This window comes from Thermobia domestica, chromosome 3, assembly GCF_964235325.1.
Source record: "Thermobia domestica chromosome 3, izTheDome1.hap1.1, whole genome shotgun sequence".
Taxonomy (NCBI): domain Eukaryota; kingdom Metazoa; phylum Arthropoda; class Insecta; order Zygentoma; family Lepismatidae; genus Thermobia; species Thermobia domestica.
In genome coordinates, this window is record NC_137456.1 from 89,471,226 (window position 1) to 89,490,056 (window position 18,831).

The following is an 18,831-nucleotide window of genomic DNA, read 5'->3' on the forward strand; positions in this document are numbered from 1 at the left end:
CCTTCAACAAACTCCCGACCTCAAAAGGGCAAGGCATAAGTTAGGTAATAAAGTCATACAACGAACACAACCATATCGCTCTCCTGAAATTCTCGTGTGTATGTTTAAAAATCTACTGTTGTTCCACGCCAACCAGTCTATATTTTTTGTTGTATATACCTTTGAAGTGAAAGATATTTATTATTACATTTGTTGATGGTTGGACTCTAGTGAGTCAGAAACTACTATTAATAAAGAGTTTGTTTTGTCTAGTATTCCTGCGATTACAAGGGCCTTATATAAATATATTTCATTTGTATATGAGAAAAGAAGAAAGTTTATTTTCTAAGAATAAAATAAATATTTTCAATGTGAAGCTAACATTAAGTTTCGAAGAGGAGCTAAACAGAAGAATTTGTTACCATTTACATCAGTTTTCAGACAGTTCACTATACTCTGAAATGGGAAGAAATCAAACTTGGCAACATTTTACTAAAGAGACTTTGACAGAAAGTGCAACATGTAAATATTGCAAGGTTAAAATAAAATAAAGAACAAAGGTAGCAAACGAATTTTAGATATTCAATTTTATCATCACAATTTCAGATGTGGGTTTGGATATGAATCAAGATCTGAGATTCGAATTTCGGATCCAGATCCGAGATCTGGATCCGCATCTCACTGGATCCGGGACATCCGGATCTGACAATTTTTGACCATCCCTAATATATATATATATAACGATCTCCTCGATCCTGAAATAAATGCTTAGCGAAACCATTTACAGTATAGTTTCTTTCGATTTGTGATTATATTTTCATAATTTACTGGCACCTGATTCTAAATTTAAATATAGTTTTTATTTAAACAATGCCGGTGGCGTGGTTCTGTAATGCAACTCTCTCGCTGGTGAGATAGTGTGGCGAGGAACGGCCTAAAATAATTTGTTTACTCACCAACTGCACCAACACGTTCATAGAAAGTTCCGTCTTTCACAATGATGTAAAACACAAAATCTCAAAGAAACTTTATTTTTCAGTAGGAATACATTTAGTTCAAATCCTAAGCTGTTGATTCACCATCTCATAGATATCCTCGCACTTGAAAAGGAACGTTAAATAAATCTTGAATTGCTTCGATTGTTAGCAATGGAAAGAATCAACTATATACATTAATGTTCTTTAAACAGTGATATTTAACATTTGAGAGTTCGATTATAAATATAGTTTCATCGAGAAACATTGACCTCCATTTCTTCTCTTATGTGTTGTTCGCTTCTCTACGTATAACGTTCATTTCATAATGTAATTTATTATGCCAGAACGCCGACTTTGGTTCCGTTCTTGAAAGTCAAATGTATGTATACGCTGGTGAAAAAAGGTTTCATACACCGAGTCTTTGTAGAGTTATTTACTCGTAAAGTAATATTTAAAAAAGTTAAAATTTATTGTCCTCTGGTAGCCTAATAACATTTGCACGGAATTTTCCATACACCGAATATTCCTCACACTGAATTTTCCTTACACCAAACTTTCCGTGCAGTGAATTCTTCTACACCGAATCTTCCTACACTGAATTTTTCCTCACCGAATCTTCTTAGACTCTGTTCCAATATCTATTAATACATTTCCTGTCTAATCTATTTCTTATTGACAGGCTTTCTAAACCTAATTTTGTTATCAAATTATTGTAATCTATAGTATACCTATAGTAGTTCCATTTCTTTTTTATACATAATAACCTTACAAAACATTTCTGCAATCATTCTAGCTTATTGATTAACATATTTTGAATGTCGCTTCATTGGCCTGTTTCACGAAATGTACTAGTCTTGTAATACTAGTGTACGTCTTGAAAAATATATTCAGAACTACCAACTTAAATTTCGTAAAATCACAATTCTTGGTGAAATTAACAAGTATTTACACCCCTGTTCACTGACATATTTTCAACGTGATTAATGCTTCTGTTTGAATCAGTGTTGATTTCAGAGCATTTTCCCCGGGGGCTGGGGGGGATTTCAGTCCAAAGAAGGGGTAAAACTTGTAAAAAAATACGTGTTCTACAGAAATTTCCGCCAAGATCTCAAGCACCCGGGGGAGGGGGAAGAATTTCGTAGCTCTCCCCCCGGCCCTCTCCTAAAATCATTACTGTGTTTGATAGAAAATGAAACTTGTAAAATACGCTTGTAAACTAGTAAGTTTTGTGAAACAGGTCCCAGATGATTGATTCAAATTCTAGCTTTGACCTTGCAAGTAACTTGTACAGGTAGAAATAAGTGTCATGAGTTTTAAAATTCCGTCACTGTCTGAATATCATAGAGCTAGATATTAAAGAACATACTAAGGTTCCTGGGTATGTGAAGCCCCTATTGTTTTGCTATGAGAAGAAATTTGTTCAACTTCAGGCCAATTTTCGACTACTTTATTATTATTATTATTATTATTATTATTATTATTATTATTATTATTATTATTATTACTATTATTATTATTACAACTGTAGGGTGGGCTATAATGTTTCGAACGAAAATCGGCAAGTGCACCACGAAAAACGTTACCCCCACCCCTATCTCCGAAACGAAGGGGAATAGACCCTATGTTTATATAAGCATTTTTGCTTAGTATGACCTTCCCGACCCCCCCTCCCCATCACATCCCAAAATCTTTGGATTTCCTCACCGGACACCGTGTATACATTATAATATACTTATTGGAAATATCAGTATAATATTTCCAATAAGGGTGATGTTCGTATCAGAAGTGATATTCGAAAAATGTGCATAGAAATTTTCTAGAATTTCTGGCATGAGGATCTCTAATAGTGGATTATCACCTGTTCTCACTTTGTGTTGGGTAGGATACATTAAAGAGACTGTTTATGTTGTTCCGTTGCGAACTACCGTGGATGAAATGGGGAATCAGTATTTTGCACATCTATAATACTCGGGAAGAAGAAGACTAGATCCACAGATTCTACTCTATAGCGTGTCACGGTGCCTCCTACACTATCTATCTTCTTGCGTAAACCGAATTTGAAAATTGTTCTTCGTTCCAAAGATATTTTGATTTGTCAAATTAAATGTACATAAAAACCCTGTATATAAAAAGTGTATACTTTTTTTTTTTTAACTTTATGAAAGTAATTTTTAATGCTGAAATTGTATTCAAACCGCATTCTATATGGTTATTACTTTTAACAAACATTAAGAAAACACCAATAGCTCAATACCCGCGAACTTGTACCTTTTCATACACACGCACAAATATATTCATTTTCACAAAATTTATATTTCGATTGAAATATTTTTGCTAAAAAAGAACAAAGCAACTTTATGGAGCCTGAGGTGCTACTTTCCGGGGTATTTATCATCTTCCGAACCTGGAAACGGAACGAAACTTTTCTGGTGGAAATTCACGCAATGTTGCTCTTTCAGCGCTAAACAAACTTATTGCTACGTGCTTTGAATGCACCAAATCGGCCTATTGGAATGTATCCAGGCTTGTCGTTGGCCAACCTTGTCGTCAGCGATCCAAAATCGATCCCGACAAGCCTGGACACCTCAGGAATGTGTCCAGGCTTGTCGTTGGCCAACCTTGTTGTCAGCGACCCAAAATTAGATGTGTCCAGGCTTGTCGGGATCGACCACGACAAGCTTGGATACCTAAGGAATTCGTTCGAGTCTGGCACAAGAGGATAAATTGAGAAGTGTCCAAGCTTGTCTTTGTCCAAGCTTGTCGTCGTCCAACCTTGTCGTTGTCCAACCTTGTCGGGAGCGACCAAAATTAAGTGTCCAGGCTTGTCGTCGTCCAACCTTGTCTGCGTCCCAGTAGTAGGAACGGGTTAGAAGCCCCGCAGGGGTTGGTTGGGTTCTGTTCTTGACATAAAAAGGGAAATTACATACTTGCCAAAATTTTATTTCAGTTTATGGAAGATTACGTGCATTTCAGGTTCGACTTTAATTTCTATATTTCCTCGTAAATACGCATCTCAGAAGTAACTGTACACCATATTTCCGTTACCTTTACACTACTCTATTATAATATTATTAGAAATTTCTTCTGTAAATTTTATAAATCTATGGATTATCTAGAAATCTACCGTACTGCACCCAAAAAATTGCATTTATCTTAAAACTATTATGATTGTATCCGAAAGTGAAACAAATCATTTTCAGAGGCGAGTACCACGTAAACTCCTTTATGTAACCCGCTTAAAGCTGGTTTGTTTGTAACCACCTAGCTAAACAGGAAGCGGAAATGACCTTTTTTCACCAGCGTATACATACATTTGACTTTCAAGAACGGAACCAAAGTCGGCGTTCTGGCATAATAAATTACATTATGAAATGAACGTTATACGTAGAGAAGCGAACAACACATAAGAGAAGAAATGGAGGTCAATGTTTCTCGATGAAACTATATATATAATCGAACTCTCAAATGTTAAATATCACTGTTTAAAGAACATTAATGTATATAGTTGATTCTTTCCATTGCTAACAATCGAAGCAATTCAAGATTTATTTAACGTTCCTTTTCAAGTGCGAGGATATCTATGAGATGGTGAATCAACAGCTTAGGATTTGAACTAAATGTATTCCTACTGAAAAATAAAGTTTCTTTGAGATTTTGTGTTTTACATCATTGTGAAAGACGGAACTTTCTATGAACGTGTTGGTGCAGTTGGTGAGTAAACAAATTATTTTAGGCCGTTCCTCGCCACACTATCTCACCAGCGAGAGAGTTGCATTACAGAACCACGCCACCGGCATTGTTTAAATAAAAACTATATTTAAATTTAGAATCAGGTGCCAGTAAATTATGAAAATATAATCACAAATCGAAAGAAACCATACTGTAAATGGTTTCGCTAAGCATTTTTTTCAGGATCGAGGAGATCGTTATATATATATATATTAGGGATGGTCAAAAATTGTCAGATCCGGATGTCCCGGATCCAGTGAGATGCGGATCCAGATCTCGGATCTGGATCCGAAATTCGAATCTCAGATCTTGATTCATATCCAAACCCACATCTGAAATTGTGATGATAAAATTGAATATCTAAAATTCGTTTGCTACCTTTGTTCTTTATTTTATTTTAACCTTGCAATATTTACATGTTGCACTTTCTGTCAAAGTCTCTTTAGTAAAATGTTGCCAAGTTTGATTTCTTCCCATTTCAGAGTATAGTGAACTGTCTGAAAACTGATGTAAATGGTAACAAATTCTTCTGTTTAGCTCCTCTTCGAAACTTAATGTTAGCTTCACATTGAAAATATTTATTTTATTCTTAGAAAATAAACTTTCTTCTTTTCTCATATACAAATGAAATATATTTATATAAGGCCCTTGTAATCGCAGGAATACTAGACAAAACAAACTCTTTATTAATAGTAGTTTCTGACTCACTAGAGTCCAACCATCAACAAATGTAATAATAAATATCTTTCACTTCAAAGGTATATACAACAAAAAATATAGACTGGTTGGCGTGGAACAACAGTAGATTTTTAAACATACACACGAGAATTTCAGGAGAGCGATATGGTTGTGTTCGTTGTATGACTTTATTACCTAACTTATGCCTTGCCCTTTTGAGGTCGGGAGTTTGTTGAAGGAGTAAATATAAAAGATATTTCTGTTATTTTTTCTTTACCTTCTAGGTTTCTTTAATCATACATTGCAGGACGTAACCAAAAGTCATGTTATACTTCTCTATTAAAAGTCATGTTATACTTCTCTTTTTAATATCAAAACATGAGCAATTATAAAGGTGTGGCTTCATCTTTATAACCATCTCGACCTCTGTGTGTGTGGGGGGGGGGGGCACTTAATGCAAATATTAAATTTAATGTTAAATTCGTAGTCGAAAGACATCATGTTCGATTGGATTGGGTTGGAATTTAGCGACCTCTTAAACAGCGAGGCTATATGAGAAGTGGGATTCAAACTGCATGAGCTCCTGCCGAGAATCGAACAGGATGTCTCGCGTCAGAGAAGCGTACGCTGGCCATATAGTCACGCAGGAGCTCTCATCATTTGCGAATTCTGATTAGGAAGTATTGGATTTACAACGGTTTATCGTTGTACTGTCATTGTCTGTACGCCCCTGTCATTGTCAATCTGTACCTGTTTTCATGAAAAGGATCAGAGGCGTCATAGCGGAGCAGCTATGCGAAAAAAGGAAGATAAAAGATATATCTTGAGGTTGCTAGGTAGAAATAATAAATAGATATGTGTGAAGTAACGATTATTGAAATGTTATGTGGTGAGACTTCTTTTGGAAATAAAAAAAGGTAAAATCTAGTTATCCTCGAAAAGGATTGTGTTAATCTGCTAATATAATTATTCTTCTGATTACTAATTATTCATACGTATTTACTTGTCGTATTATGTTTATAAGCTGTATGTCATTATATCTTTTTGGTGCAACGAAACCCGGGAACCTGTACAAATCTTGAAGTAGAGTAAAGATAGGGTCTTATTTTTTTATAAAAAGGGACGTATGAATATTGAATGTACCTTTTTGCGTAGTGGGAGAAAAATTATACGTCAGTCAACTATGACTAGTATACGCAGTGAAGATATGTCCGTAATTTGTAACTCAGAAGAACCTAGGTCTGAAATAATAAATACTAAGCAGATCTTAGATATGATCCAACAATTAAGTCAATCCATGCAATCGAGGGATGATAACTTGATACAACAAATTAATGATGTTGCAGTGAAAGTTGATCAACAAACTAATGATGTTTCGATGAAAATTGATCAGCAGGTACAACAAATATCTAACGATATTGCACTGAAAGTTGATGAAATTATTGCACTGAAAGTTGATGAAATTAAACAAAATACAATCAACAAATACAGCAAATTTCTCAGGAAATTGATGAGAAATTAGATGAAAAATTTCAACAGTTTGCTGATAAATCGTCACAAGATATCAATACTTTGAAAAGATCTATAGAAGTTTTGGAATCCGCTATGACTCAACAAGCATCACAAATGAAAGACACGACTTCTAAAATTAATAATCATAGTCTACAAATAGAAGTTTTGGAGTCTGTTACTACACAACAAGCGACTCAAATAAAGGATAATATATCTAAAATTCACAACCATAGTTGTTTGATACAGGATATGCAGGAGGAAATCAGATCGATGCAACAAAGGCTAAGTAACAGGAGTAATGCCTCAGTTCCTTCTAATAATGAGGAGACGCTTCATCAACGAGAAATCCCAATTATTGAGTGTGATTCTACATCTCCTTCAGTTTATTCGTCTGAAGATAATATAGTACAAGATGCTAATGAAACAGCCGGAGTAAGATCACGAAGGCACATACATGAAAGGAGACAGGATCCACGAATGCCAGCAGTACGGTATGTTAAACGGCAACGGAAACGAGATATTGGGGAGTCTAAGGTTTGTTTTAAAGTAAGTGAAATCAAGGCGATGACCAAATTCAGTGGGAAATGTAATGAAATGACGGCCAGCTCTTTCTTAAAACGTTTTGAAGATGAGTGTAATCTAATGGGAATCGATCAATCTAAATACCTGAAATTATTGCCCCATGTTCTACTTCCACCGTGTTACACTTGGTACGAAGCCGTACGTAATAGAATAAGTAATTATGCAGATTTCAAAAGAGCTTTACTCGCAAATTATGAGAATGATTTTATGCTCGCAAATAGAGACGCGGCGATTAGAAATCGACCTTATAACTCCCGAATTGATAGATCCGTAACAGACTTTGTAGTGAATACATATAACGAGTTGAAAAATATAAATCCGTTACAGCCAGAATCCAGAATTATAGCTTCTATACGTATTTTACTACCGTTCAAGTTACAGCAGGTTTTATTATCAACTCAATGCGTTAGTTTCAACCATTTGATCATGCTAGTCCAACATTTTGAGAACCAATTTCAGGTACTGAATTGTAATAGTAATAATAATAACAATCGTGGACCAGGAAACTACAATCGTAACCAAGGTAATCCAAATCAGCTAACAATCAGAAATGTAAATATGAGAAAGGAAAAGACAGATGGTGCTCGATGTAACAGGAGATCTAATAGCATCAATGGAACTCAAACTCAGTCTAGAAACAGTGGTACTCGATTTTATAATAATAGACGAAATTTTATGGCCAGGCAAAATCGTTGGAATAGTGCAAATAATAATAGTAATGTAGGCAATAGATCTAATTTCTTTCGTAATAGAAATAACTTTGGTGCCAGAGAGAATAGAAATGATCAGAGTGGTGATAGTGTAGAACATACACCTGAACAATATCGACAAAATAATCAGGATTGCGGTGTACAATGTACGATACTAGAATCTTTTGACGCTCACAATTTAAACTAATATCAGCTGATGTGGTTGGGGTTGAGTCCACATCAGCCAATGACATTTATGATTATCCTTTCTTGAATGTCTCTAATAAATCATCTATAAGCAATACTGAAAACAGAAATAGTTTGAATACATTAAATAAGCGTTGTCAGTATCAATATATACCTATTGTAAATTATTGTTGGATGAATGATGATGATATCGATGATACATTCACTTGTGATACTGATTTTGTATTTTTGAAATCGTTTTGTACAGCAAGAATACCTGTAAAAATTAACGGTGTTCCCTTAAATGCATTAATAGATACGGGGGCAAATGTATCCCTGTTATCATATTCTTTTTGGTGTATAATTGCTAAAGACTATTCTAATCCACAGTTGCATAAGTTAGAAAATTTAATATTAGTTGATTACACTGGCAAGCACAAAAAGAGAGTGATGGGAAAAACTCAAATCGTTTTATCTTTACAAGACCTGGATATTCCTATACCAATTTTAGTTGTGAATGAATTAAATGAAAATTTATTAATTGGTTTGGATTTTATAACACAATTCCGTGCAATTTTAAATTTTGATAATAAGACTTTTACATTGCCTGGGATACCGGATAATATCGTTCAAAAGTTAATTTCTAATACAGAAGATGTCGCGTCACAATGTGCTCCGGTTAATAACTTAACTATTGATGGTAATGATGTATATCCTTTTGACGAGTATGTTCAAGAAATTGTAAATGGTGCAGGAATTAAAGATGAAGGTTTGATAACTCAATTCATTGATGTTCTGCGTAAACATCGGAAGGTATTTTCTAAACGCCCGGGTTGTTGTAAAGATTTTATGTACTCAATTGAAGTAGAAAGCAATAGTCCGATAGTCACGAAACCATATATAATTCCTTATAGATTCAGGGACAATGTAAGACAGCAAATTTCGGATATGTTACGTGATGATATAATTAGTCCATCACAGAGTATCCATTTAAACCCAATACATGTAGTACCAAAAAAGGATGGACGTCTCAGAATAGTAATGGATTTGAGAAAGTTGAACTCTCGTATAAAACTACAACAGGTTAGGTATCCACCTGTGGAAGAAATATTGAGTACATTACAAGGTAATGTTATTTTTGGAAATCTGGATCTAGTAATGGCATACAATCAAATCTTGTTAGATAAAGAATCTCGACCTTATACAGCATTTTCTTTCGAGGGACACCTTTATGAATATAATAGGGTGGTTTTTGGATTGGTTAATGGAAGCGCTGCACTAGCTACCTGTTTAAATAAAGTACTTGGTCAAGATCTTAGAAGCAATGTAATTGTATATGCTGATGATATATTAATTATGGGAAAGGATCCAAATGATTATTTAAAATATCTTGATATTGTATTGGATCGTTTAGAGAAATCAGGCTTTACTATAAATTTAGAAAAGTCACAATTTTTCAAGAAATCTACAGAGTTTTTGGGTTATCAAATTGATGCATCAGGATTATGTTTTGGTGAAGCAAAAATCCAAGCTATTAAAGATTTACCACCGCCCACTAATGTCAAGCAGACCCGACAAATATTGGGATTATTTAATTGGTTTAGAAAGTCTATACCTCGGTTTGCGGAAATTGCACAGCCGTTGTTTTCAATTATAAAAAAGGGTATTCCTTGGCAATGGGGAATGATACAAGAAAGAAGTTTCAATAAACTAAAGGATTGTGTGATGCAAAATATTCATTTGAATCACCCTAATTATGATGTTCCATTTTTTGTACAATGTGACGGTTCCATGTCTGGAATTTCAGGAATTTTGTGGCAACCAAATCCCACAATCGAAGAGCCAGCTGTCATTCATTGTGTTAGTAGGACCCTCAAGAAAGCTGAGAAAAGTTATACTACAACAGAAATTGAACTTTTGGCTGTACGTTTTTCTATTCAAAAATTTGCACCATATATAAGTGGATGTCATTTTACAGTAATCACAGATCACAGTTCCCTGCGTTATTTACGAAGTATTAGAGGGTATAACAACAGGTTATTAAGATGGTCGTTAGAACTTCAATCATTTGATTTCGATATAAAACATATTAAGGGTATAGACAATGGTCCAGTAGACACTTTGTCAAGAATATTCCCTGGGGAAGAACAGCGTGTTTTGACTATTAATGTATTTAAAATTCTTCAGGATGAAATTGCTCATGTTACTGTTGAAGATTTGATGAAATATCAAAGAGATCATGAAGAATACATGAAAATTATTGATCATTTAACGTCGTGTACTTCTGAATGTAACTGTCCTAAAAGGTGGAATTCTTTGTTCGAGTTGTCAAATGGGATATTATTAATTAAAGACTTTAAATTTAAAAATCGAAAGAAAATTTGTGTACCTCCTATGTTAGTACCACGAATTTTAAAGGCTTATCATGATGATTTTGGACATTTTGGTTATATAAAGGTTTTAAATTTAATCAGTAAAACCTTCTATTGGAAATCGCTTAGGACAAATGTTAAGGCATATATAAATGATTGCGAGGAATGTATGCGTATTAAGCATAACTATAAAGCCATCAATAAGCCAATGCTATCAATAATGCCCGATAAACCTCATTCTTTTCTTTCTATCGATTTATATGGGCCCTTACCCAGAGCATCAACTGGTGAAATTTATTTATTTACAGTGATGGATGTCTTTTCTCGATATATAGTGGCCTATCCTTTGCGTAAAGCAACGTCTACAGCTATTGTGCATCGTATTTTAAACGTATATATACCGCATTGTGGACCAGTGGAGCTTGTTTTATGTGATAATGGATCTCAATTCCGAAGTGACAAGTTTGTGCAAGCAATGAATAATGCAGGTATTAAAGTGCATTTTGTCACTCCTTATCATCCGAGTAGCTCGGTGGTAGAAAATGTTCATCGTAATTTTGGCATGCTGTTCCGACATTTATGTAAAGACAAACATTCCAATTGGATAAAATATGTCACACAAATTACCTACTTCCTCAATTATTCTATTTCTGATACGTTAGGAGTAGCACCAGCGAATATTCATAATGGATCGGATACGTTATATTCCATTGAACATCATTTTAATGTAAGGTTAATGGATTCCGAGAATATGGACCCTTCAAAACTTGTGAGTATGGTTCAAGTGCGTCGTTTGCAAAAATTTCAGCGACGAAATAAAAAGATTGAAATACAACAGGAGGGCAAATACAAAGTTAAAGTTAATGATCTTGTGTTTGTGAAACTTCATCCTCAAAGTAATGCTAATTTGAAGAAGATTTATAAGTTTTGCGATGTTTATGCAGGTCCGTATATATGTGTTAAACAAGTGAATCCTAAAGTGTTTGAATTGATAGATGTTAAAACGGGCAAATCCATCGGACTACGCAATATTGATCAATTGAAAGTATGGCATCCTTCTGAAATCACTAAGAACAAATGGTTAAACCTTGTAAAATCCCTAATTACTCCTGAAATTCTGGTTAATTTGAATTTAAATGATGTTCTTTAATCCATCTTTATATATACGCACTTAAGCAATGCTTGAACTTGATACCGTATGAAATGATTGTATAGTATATATGTTGTCTTAATTATTTTTTATTGTATCTTATTTTCCCATTGTAATGACTTTCAATGTTATGTTTATCTTCATTTATTTTATATACTCAAGATAAGGCAGATTGTATTCAGTTAAAATTCCTGATATCGATCGTGAATTGAAGTTCCTTTAATTTACTGCGTTATTTGCAAACTTTAGATAATTTAATTCTATTTTCCTAACCTCAATTACTAATGCACTAAATGGTGATCGCTAGTATGTTTGCATGCTATATTGTTAACCTTTAATATGATAATGATCTTTATTTGTAAACAATATCGATTGTACATGGATGTTTTCGCATATTGCAGGAAGGAATAGTTAACTAGTAAATTTGCAGAACCCTATTGAATAGATCCATCGACTTTTTATATATATATATGGATATATGAATAATTGTAAATATAAAAGAATATAACATTGTAATATGGTATGAGAAGTAAATATTCGTGGCAATGTAACGTTATTTAATACGAGGTCTATTCCAAAAGTGAATGTTCTGTAATAATTAATCCAGGGTTCTTTCCTTCGTAGCAAACCTACTGCGGAATTCCCGTCCATGGCGACATATACAACGGTTTATCGTTGTACTGTCATTGTCTGTACGCCCCTGTCATTGTCAATCTGTACCTGTTTTCATGAAAAGGATCAGAGGCGTCATAGCGGAGCAGCTATGCGAAAAAAGGAAGATAAAAGATATATCTTGAGGTTGCTAGGTAGAAATAATAAATAGATATGTGTGAAGTAACGATTATTGAAATGTTATGTGGTGAGACTTCTTTTGGAAATAAAAAAAGGTAAAATCTAGTTATCCTCGAAAAGGATTGTGTTAATCTGCTAATATAATTATTCTTCTGATTACTAATTATTCATACGTATTTACTTGTCGTATTATGTTTATAAGCTGTATGTCATTATAGATTTAAATAGCTTTTTCTCTATGTACTGAAAATTAATTATGAATTTTAATTAGGAAATAATATCTCGTTTTGCGCAATAGAAAATATTAATTTAGCCGAAATCATGTATTGTATAGAAAGACTGAAACTAGATTGGAATGATGATTTCTGGTGAGTCTACCAGCAAACCTCAGCAACGATTTGCGAGGACAACACAAGAACAGGTTTTCTCTTCTGAATACAATAAGACCAGACGGGGGAGAAGGCCTGGAAAGGGCAAGAGACCACCTACTGCTCGAAAACTCTTTCCTCTGAGCCGTTTTTACGCGCCGTATTTACGTTCCAAGTTAAAGCAGCGAAACTTTTCCAGCGTATAAATATTCGGTACGTAAACGTACGCCAAGTCCCATACACTATCGTATTGACAGCTGCTAACAAGACTAGCGTATGAAATTTTATGGTTACGACCGAAAAATACGTCAATGTATGGCTGACTTTAGGGTATCTGAACCAATATGTAACTAAAGGACGTACCTAGAACATGACAGATATATATCCCAAGTGACGACATAAAAACAAATGATTGTTAGAGTGTGAAACTGAGCCAGGTATATTAATGCTATATTTGTGGTACATAGTTGCAAATATCAATTAGGTGTAGCAAGTACCTAAAACTGTAGGTAGCTGAAGTAGATATCTACTTAGCACATGAATATCATATGTGCCAAGTGTCGGGTACCTAAAAAGTAGCTGAGACACCTAAATGGCACATGCCTAGCACATCTTGTGCTGTTAGATCCCTAGACCACCTTGATACGAGCCTGTGTCTATAGTGATTGTCTGTGTAACCATTCTGCCTGTTGATACTTCTTGGATGTGTTGTGTTGTGTTAGTTCCTGTCCTTGCGTTTCCTCATTTAAATAAACATTTCCCAACAGAAATGAGTAAAACATTATTTTCTGTCGATATTGTTGGTGGAATGATATGCACACGATGTGCAGCTTAGGTTGGAAATAGCACCTGTAGTTGAAAATCACTAGCAACACACATGATTAAAAGTAGTCCTATACCATGATTCATTGACTCATACTTTAAAAGAAATATTTCGGTATGCGCTATAAACTTGTACATAAATTGTCATAGTCCTCAAGCAGAAAACATAAAATCTATATCCAAATACATTGCTATCGTAGATCTCTGGTAGTACTCAATTTCAAATGTAGGGGCCGCGGTGGCTCAGTGGTAGAGCGTTCACCTCTGGTGCTTGGGGTCCCGGATTCGATCCCAGCCCCCGCCAAGTGAACTTTGTGGTGGACAAACACCGTGTGCGTGGGTTTTCTCGGGGTTCTCCCGTTTCCTCCCACTTTCTTCATTCCACCATTTCATTCATTTCTCATTATCACCGTCTCGTTTAGCCTAACCGGCATAACCGTGGGACGTAAAACTCAAAGATTTCATTTCATTTTTTTCAATTTCAAATATCTCTCAAATCCACTAATGGATTGATTGCAGACCACTTGATTTAAGTACCTTAATAATCATACTTTTGAGAAATGTAAGTCTTCAATAATCCACAAGGGGGGGGAGTGGTTTGAGGTCTGGCCCATGGCCTATTAGGCTGTGTACAGCAAAAGATTAAAGTTGCCGTGAGACCCTACCCGTCCGTTTACGTCAGTCGTTTGGAGTCAATGTCAGTTACCAGGATGAAACTTTATTTGTGCTATACTGAGTTACCTTTCTCGTAAAAGCTTAATCTAGTTTACCGAATAATTTACATATGATGTATATCTGTATGTGGACATTGTTTACAACGTATTTGATTGTTTGAAAATGGCTGAAGTCCTTGTAAATGATGATGAAATACGACATGAATTGAAAACAGAATATAGTGAATTCGATGAGTGATGTAAATCCAGATTTTCAGTTAGAGAGTGAACATAACACGGATAGTGATTTAGATGATTCCGTTGAAGTGTTATCTGATAGTCGTAATATTTTTCTTCGCCTGGACAAGTATTGGATGTTGGTGATGGTGAAAATGAAGTCGGTTTTGAGAGCTGTTATTCGGCATTAAAATCTGTTGGACGAGATAAACGAATAAAAAGGAACAAAATCGTTTTACCTATGAATTGTCGAATCAGAAGTCACAATATTGTCACTCATTTGTATGTATACGTCGTTTTGAGAGTAAACAAATCACTGGATCCTGAGTAACTCACACACCGTAAATTCATCAAAGAACACGAATTGTTTTAATTAGACCTCAAATGACGACAAGGGCTCAACATGAAAGACTGTCAATGCATATTAGGGAACTAGCAGCGTTCACCCCGCTTCGCTGGGGTCACCTCGGAACGCAATAAACCTTGTTACTTAGATAATTTTTACTTTTTCGCTTTCAAGTGATTTATATCGCGCCTGTCAGTTATGTTAACCCGCCGAGTCACAGGGTCATGCGGGTTGCATATAAATACGTTTATTTTTATACCTATGATGAACTAATAACAAAGGATTTGTACGTATGGACACCTGAATGGTCAATTATCTCAAGACACTGGTAATTGAAAATTAAAGTGATATGATAAGAACCATCTAGGGTCCACATCCTAACAACCCCCCAAAAATGAAAGAAATCGGTTCAGCCGTATTAGCGTGATGAGCGGACAAAGGATTTTTTTTACGTATTGACACCTGATTGGTCAATTATCTCAAGACACTGGTAATTGAAAATTAAAGTGATATGATAAAAACCATCTAGGGTCCAAATCCTAACAACCCCCCAAAAATGAAAGAAATCGGTTCAGCCGTATTAGCGTGATGAGCGGACAAACGATTTTGTGCGTTCTCTTTTATATATATAGATTGGTCGGAAGGATTAGTGGTGCATGTGTTAACATCAGACACGCAAGTAAAACTTATGATCCCCCCCAAAAAGGGGGACGTTACAAGTGTCGGGACAGCAAAAACAAATATTTTTGCAAATATTGCAAAGTATGAGTATGTCTGAAACACACACAAATGGTATGTGGAAAATGTGTTGAACTTAAAAACTAAAACACAGAGTACAATTTAAATTTAAGTTAGAACATTCTGAAATTCAATAGGTTAAAATGTATACTTTTCAGAAAATTTTCTATTTATTTGTAATAATGGGAAACATTAGGTCACATACCTAAGATTTGTAAATTCACTATATAAACAATAACTCTCAGCATAAAATTACTTTATATACCATTTTGGGAAAAAGGAAAGTACATTGTACAGTTTGGTTCAATAAATAAGTAAATTTAACTGTTGACGTATATTTAAATAAGATTTTTTTCTGGGTCCCGCAGACTCAACCTGTCCGTTCATGTAACTTTCTTACCCGTCCGTTCTAGGGTTAAGTTAGTGCCAGAGAAGGGAAAGCTAAAAGGGAGATGTTCTGTGACTTCCCCAGCTACAAATAAATCACTGTATGCTACCCAATAATTTAAATATGTACAAATTCTGGAAACATTTGTTGAATTGTTTGTAAACTATCTTACATAAGTTCGGTATTATTAATGAATACAAAACGTAGAAAAACATATTATTTAGAACAGTGACAAATTAGTGAAACAATATTATGCTGCTTTACAAGACATTTAACCTTATTAGTAATTCTTGTTATTAAATTATACTCTCACATTTCAATACATGTAGCCAGTGATTTATTTGTAGAGGAGAAGCCTGGGGAATTTCCCCTCTAGCTTTTCCTTCTCTGGTATTAACTAAATTACTGGTTTCCCAGGCTGAAAAAGTTTTTTTACCTCTTTAGAACTTTCTTAACAATTCTCATATATGTTACAGTAGAATTTACATCTTGACGAATATAGAATCACCAAAAAAGATATACTACTACCAGGGGTGTAGCCAGCAGGTTTATGTAGGAGAGGCCCGTCGTTTTTTTTGGGGGGGGGGGCAGCTACAAAGTCAAAAGAAATTATGTTCCAGCTAGTGTTTTTGAAGCCTGAAAAAAACGGCAAATTTTGGTTTCCTTCTGGGAAACTAAAAAACACTGGTTTCTAGCTTATAATAATAATAATAATAATAATAATAATAATAATAATAATAATAATAATAATAATAATAATAATAATAATTATTATTATTATTATTATTATTATTATTATTTGCTTTTTGTGCATAAATTATATTCCAGGTAGTTTTTATTATGTTTAACCAATAATTACTGTCCCGGACCAAACGTTATACCTTTGTGCATAACTATTTTAGTTTAAGCCCTTGTACACAGAACGTATCTACATAAGGCGGATTTTCTTTGAAATTTCACTTATTTTCTTTAAGATTTCCTGACAAAAATAATTATTTATTATTCGTGAATAAAAAAAATAATTATTTTAACATCTATGTCTTATTTCCTGCTCTAGGGGCCGTTCACATATTACGTAACGCTATTTTTGACAAATTTTTACCCCCTCCCTCCTGCTTGTCACACTTCGTAACGCAAGGCCGACCCCTCCCCTTTGTTACGTAACACTTTTTGATCTTTGTTTTTTTATTATTTTGATTATTTTAGGGCTTATTACAATAAAAAAACTATTTTTAATTGTAGAACTTTTTTTTTTTTTTTTTTTTTTTTTACAAAATGCTTATATTATTGTGAATATATTTGTAGCGTTTTTCGCCAACAAATCAAAGTATTAGAAAATGTTAGACTCGTAATAATCTTTTATCCACATAAGGCTGTTTAATTAACCAATCCTAATTCTTCAAAACTCCCCAAGGAGATCGCACTCATCATTTTAGGTCACTGGTGATTGGCAAGGAGAAAGTACTGCGGAAGATGCAGTTAAAACAGGATTTAAAGAAATAACATCGACCTCTTCTTCCGAGATACAGGGTGCTTCGTGCATTTGAAGTTCGCTAGTGTTAACGATGCTGAGTTCTGTTCCACGTCGACCATAGATTCGAAGTGGCTGCACACATGAAGGAGCAGGGACATCTCGTTTGTAAACAAGCTTTCGAGCATCTTCTTTGGATTTCGGACTTCAGTTTTCCACTTTACAAATTCTTTTTTTCCCTAAATTAGTGCGAGAATGCGAATAAACTCGATTTCTTCAGAAGTATTCAAATCCAAAAATAATAATAAAAAAGTAGTACGACATTAATATCCGACGAATTAGGTTTTTAATATCTTTAGGTCTGCAAATCGTGCATTGTTCCGTCGCGGAAAATATTTCAAGAAAAAAAGTTTCTTCTGTTTCACATGCTAAACTTCTTCGAAGAAAAGAGTGGGTAATGATTCGAATCAGAAGTTTTAAATAATATTCTCAGAAATAGCGATACAAGGGGGAACGCGAAGGAATTTTAAAGCGGACGGAGTTTTATTGTATTGTAATACACACATGGTACTTCACCAGTTATGCTGGTGTCTAGTGCGTCTCCGAATAACTTCTCTATGATTCAATTTATGTAGGCTATAGTTCGAAACTTTTCGAAATAATGTAATTATTTATTTATCTATCTATATATCTATATATACAGGGTGAACGGTAACTACGTGGACGAACTTGGACGGGTGATAGTACATCTTAAAAAAGCAAAAACGTCCTAGTGAACATGGGGGAAATTCCGTTACATTTAGCAATGACAGAGTGTTAAAAGCATGGGAACATGAACTTCAGAGGCCAACAGCTTAAAAACAATGCATCATAGAGAGTGCGGTTAAAAATGTCACTTACAAAGTCATACCTACTCTGTTGAAAAATGCATATTTGGAAACGCAGCTATGTGAATTCCCCAAAGGAACGGAGGGATTCCCGGACATGCTGTAAAGGAAAGAAGTGTCACACGTTGTTAATCCCGTGCGCACACGTAGCTGCGTTTTCAAATGTGCATTTTTCAACAGAGTAGGTATGACTTTCTAAGTGACATTTTAAACCGCACTCTCTATGATGCATTGTTTTTAAGCTGTTGGCCTCTGAAGTTCATGTTCTCACGCTG